Here is a 4,944-nt window from a genome sequence, read left to right on the forward strand (position 1 = left end):
CAAACCTAACACGTCCCTGTTACCTCACACGAGTGCTAAGAAATCCTTAGAAAATAAGGATCAGCAAAATGCGTATTTACTAAGTAAAGGATTCCAAAAAGACCTAATGTGGTTTCCAAACTCATGAAAGATCGAGTTGCCATGGGATGTTTTTCTGAATATTATTAAGCATGTTGATAATAAATTGAGTTTAATTAAAGTAATTGTCCTAGTTTATTTATGTTATAATTGTTGCAAATTATGTTTACTTTTGCTTAAATCTATTTCATTAATATAGTTTGCATACTTAGGATAATTTGCATTAGGGATCATTGCATTTAGTTAATATATTTAATTTTAATCATCACTTCTCAACCATATTGTGTTTTTATTTACCAAGTTGTTAGTATTATTTTACAATTAATTGATTTAACACAAATGCAATCCCTATGGAGACAATAACTCGAAACATACTTATTACTTGATAATGACTATGTACACTTGCACAAACCTACGCGTTACAATCACCCATCATGCTCATTAATTGGCTCATTTAATCTTTGAGCTTCATCAATGTTCTGGTTGAGTTGGTGCATTTAGACTACACCTAATTGACATATGTTCTCATTGATTGCATCTCTCCCTCAATTCTATCAAACCATTAACCATGTGCAATATGGTCATTTGGGTTGACCCTATCTTAGGGTTTTTGCAAATCAGGAGGTTGGTAATTAGTGTTTTTAACTTGATTTAAATTATTACTGCTCATTGGTTTCCCCCATCTCAGATTTGGGTGACCTCTCTAGTTAGGATTATATATATTGAAATAGTGGTTTCCACCCCTATTCCCAACATAATTTACATCCTCAGCCAGATTGTTGATATAGTGGAAGAGCAGTTTGTCTCTCCCATCATAAACGGTGTAGAAGCAAATTTGATCTGGTTGAGCCTATCCATTAACTATTGATACATATCATCCTTTTGGATAACTTTTACTGTAGCGGGTTTTTGACCATATGTGAATCGTTCAATTGGCCATTGGTAGAAGTTTAGTCACGTTCTCAATGATTTCATATGCATCCTCGTATGTTCTATTCATAAGGGCTCCTCATACTACTTCGTCCAATCCTAACATGCATTTGCATCCAACCCATTCTAAAATACCTATAGTCACATCCACTTCAGAAATCCGTGGTGTAAGCATTTTTGAATCAATATTTTGAAAAGTTCCCATGCCTTATAGAAAATCTCTCCCTCTATCTGTCTAAAGACAACAATCTTTCGTCTCAGTTGAACTACTTTGCTAATCAGAAAGAACTTCTTTTATGTGCAAAAATTAAAATTAACCTCCTCTAGACATACTGACGTTTAAAATGTGAATATTGCAATAAGATATAAAACGACAAGGCGGTATCCACAAGTATACCGGTCAAGTTGTAATATAGTTTTATAACGAAGTAGGTGAGTACTCGGAGGATCGTACACAAGGCAGGCGAGTGCTAGATCAATTCTAACCTAAACACTAAAAGATCTAATTAGTACATTTAATAAATTATAGTACAATAACATAAAAGAAAAGTTTTTAAAGTTTTCAGATTAATAAAATAAAATAACATAAAAAAATTAAAATTCAAGAGATAGAAGAGTAGAGTAAATCAAATCTTGATTCTGGGTAATTAGCTCGCTTCGGTAATCCCCATCAACTATTGCTTCGAGTTCCTCATCAATAAGAACTACTCTAGTAGGATCTTCCAATCTTCTACTAACATAATGGGTCAGTAAGAACTACTTATCTTCTGACCTCATAGTCTGGACTGGCTTGGGATAAAGATGTTCATGAATGGGCAATACCAATTTTGGCTTAATTCCCATCTTGATGACATCTCAGGGTTGTCAGGCCTAAGGTTTGTTTCACATTCTTCCTTTCCCAAATAGTCGATCCATTGAATGACCCTAGAAAGTAGTTAACAGATCATACCTCCACTTACTAATCCCCCACAGAGGGATTAGTTCCTCATGGCTTTCATATACAACATGGAATAGATAGAATAAATTAATCATTATAAATGAATTGAAGTGAAGAGTTTAAGAAAAACCTGATTGATATTGATAATAAATGTGAATCCACAGAGGTTGATCTCCTTCACAATTTTTATCTCTTGAAATAAAATAAAGACAAATAAACTAAACTCTAGAAAACCTAAGAAAGTAAGAAAACAAAATTAAATCTATAGGAAGAATCTAGGCTAACGGAATGGTGTCCATAATATGTGTTGAAGGAGCCTATTTATAGCCTTTAGGTGGTTTTCGTCCTTCACACTAGGTCAATTGACATTCTCGAGCTTTGAGTTCAATTGTGTAGACCAAAATGCCCTTGCGTCATGTTTAATTTCCTTCCCATAGTCGATGTCGCGGCACACCAGGACCTAAGTCATGACATTGAAGGTAGTTTTGAACTTTATCCATTCTGCTCTTTATGTTTTAACATCGGACCTCCCCTGTTGTGACATAGCATCCAGTGTTGACCTAAAATGCCTTCTAATGGTCTCCTGCACACTCACAAAGTACATTAGCTCTCCCTTAGGCCTCATTTGACACTTAATGTTAATAAAAAACTCAATTTGCACATTTTATTAAATATAATTAAAACTAAAGAAACTTAACTAAAATATAACGGATAAGCTTGTATTCAGGCTTCTTAAGTACGAAAACTAGTTTAATCTACTACACCGACTTACAACAAATCACACCTCAAGGAATTATATGAGGTGCAATCATGTCAAGAGAGGTATGAGACCTCTAAAGCTCTATTTCAATGCAAAATGGTGGAGGGAATTCCTGTTGGAACTCACGTTCTCAAAATGATAGGTTCTATTGAAAGCTTTCAAATACTAGGATTCGCTTTATATGTGGAATTGGCCACTGATGTCATCATGCAATCGTTGTTGGATAGTTTTAACCAATTTGTCCTCAATTTCAACATGAATGAAATTAATACGAATTTTCCACAATTACTTAGCATGTTGCAAACTACTAAAAGTAACATGAAAAAGGTTAGAGCTAAGCCCATTCTGATGGTCCATGAGGACAAAGGCAAAAAAAAAGCTTAATGTTAAGGCAAAGCCTAAGGAAAATGGCAAGGCCAAGTCCAACAAAGGAAAAGCTGAATTGAAACCTAAAGAGAGAAAATGTTTCCATTGTGGTAAGACCGGACACTTGAAGAGGAATTGCCCTGCCTATCTTGAAGAGGTTTAGAAGGCAAAGGAAATCAGAGTGTCCACTTCAGGTGTTTATGCTATTGATGTTAATTTATCAACATCTACTTCTTGGGTATTAGATATTAGTTGTGGTTCTTATATTTGTACATCTATACAAGGACTGCAAAGGAGTAAGAATTTGGCTAAAGGAGATAGGGACCTGCGAGTTGGAAATAGAACAAGAGTTGTTGCATTAGCTGTAGGAACACAAATTTTATCATTGTCTAGTGGACTTGATGTAATTTTTGGAGGATTGTTATTTTCTACCAAGTTTGGCTAGAAACATTATTTCAATTTCTTATTTAGACAAAATTGGTTTTGAGATAATTATTAAGAATAATTATTATTCATGTTATCTTGATAATGTTTTCTATGGTTCAACACAATTAGTAAATGGCCTCTCTATTTTTGATTAAGATATATCAATTTATAACATAAATACTAAAAGATCAAAAATAAATGACTCTAATCAAACTTATCTTTGGCATTGTTGATTGGGCCATATAAGTGAAAAACGCATATCAAAACTCTATAAAGATTGAATTTAGGCTCTTTTGTTTTCAAAAAATTGGATATATGTGAGTCTTGCTTGTTGGGTAAAATGACTAAAACTCCTTTTAATAGTAAAAGTGAGTGAGCTAGTGATTTATTAGGCTTAATACATAGTGATGTATGTGGAGCAATGAATACAAAAGCCAAAAGAGGGTTTCCATACTTCATTACTTTCACTGATGACTTTAGTAGATATGGGTATATTTATCATATGCGCCATAAACCTGAAGCCCTTGAAAAGTTCAAAGAATTTAAAAATCAAATACAAAACCAACTAGGCAAAAGTATTAAGGCACTTTGATCAGATCAAGGAGGAGAATACTTAAGCCTAGAGCTTGATAAGTTTTTGAAAGAATGTGAGATTGTCTCACAACTTACACCTCCTGGTACTTCGTAATGTAATAGAGTTCCTGAAAAGTGAATTCAAACACTTTTTGACATGGTTCAATCAATGATGCATCATGTTGATCTTCTTACTTCCTTTTAAGGGCATGCACTTGAAACAACTGCTTTCACATTGAATCATGTTCTATCTAAATCCATTCAAAAGACACCATATGAGATGTGGACTAAGAAGCGTCCTGGTATGTCTTTCATGAATAATTGGGGTTGTAAAGCTTATTTTAAACATCATACGTCTACTAAGCTCGAACCCAAATCTCAAAAGTGCATCTTTGTGGGATATCCAAAGGAAACTAAATGATATTATTTCTTCAATCCTACCGAGAACAAAGTGTTTGTTGCTCGGACAAGAGTCTTCCTTCAAAGAGAGTTTATCTCTAGAAAAGGATGTGGTAGAAGAATAGAATTCAGAGAAATTTGAGAACAATAATAGATCATTGAATTAGAGATTGAACATTAACAAGTTCCACATGTTGTCGTGAAAAAATCAACTATTTTGGAAATAAAACTACCGCAAAGATCTTTAATACAACGCCATGTACCTGAAAGATATAGATTTCTCATTACAACACATGGTGATATTCTAATTATGGATCAAGATGAGCCTAGAACTTATCAAGAAGTGGTGGCGAGCCCAGATTCTAAGAAATGGCTTGAGACCATGAGGTCTGAGATGGATTCCTTGTCAGAAAACCAAGTATGGATCATGGTTAACCTACCTGAAGAGGTTAAGCCTATAAGGTGCAAATGGGTT

The 4,944-nt window shown here is 34.2% G+C and overlaps 1 non-coding gene across 1 annotated transcript; it reads left to right on the top strand.

The window, feature by feature from the left end:
• The first annotated feature begins 1,165 nt into the window (after positions 1–1,165).
• LOC128279777 (small nucleolar RNA R71) lies at positions 1,166–1,272 on the top strand. The gene has a single exon (XR_008269973.1). It is a non-coding gene; the product is annotated as a small nucleolar RNA R71 (small nucleolar RNA).
• Positions 1,273–4,944: the final 3,672 nt, after the last annotated feature.

The sequence above is a fragment of the Gossypium arboreum genome, chromosome 8, assembly GCF_025698485.1.
Source record: "Gossypium arboreum isolate Shixiya-1 chromosome 8, ASM2569848v2, whole genome shotgun sequence".
Classification (NCBI taxonomy): Eukaryota; Viridiplantae; Streptophyta; class Magnoliopsida; order Malvales; family Malvaceae; genus Gossypium; species Gossypium arboreum.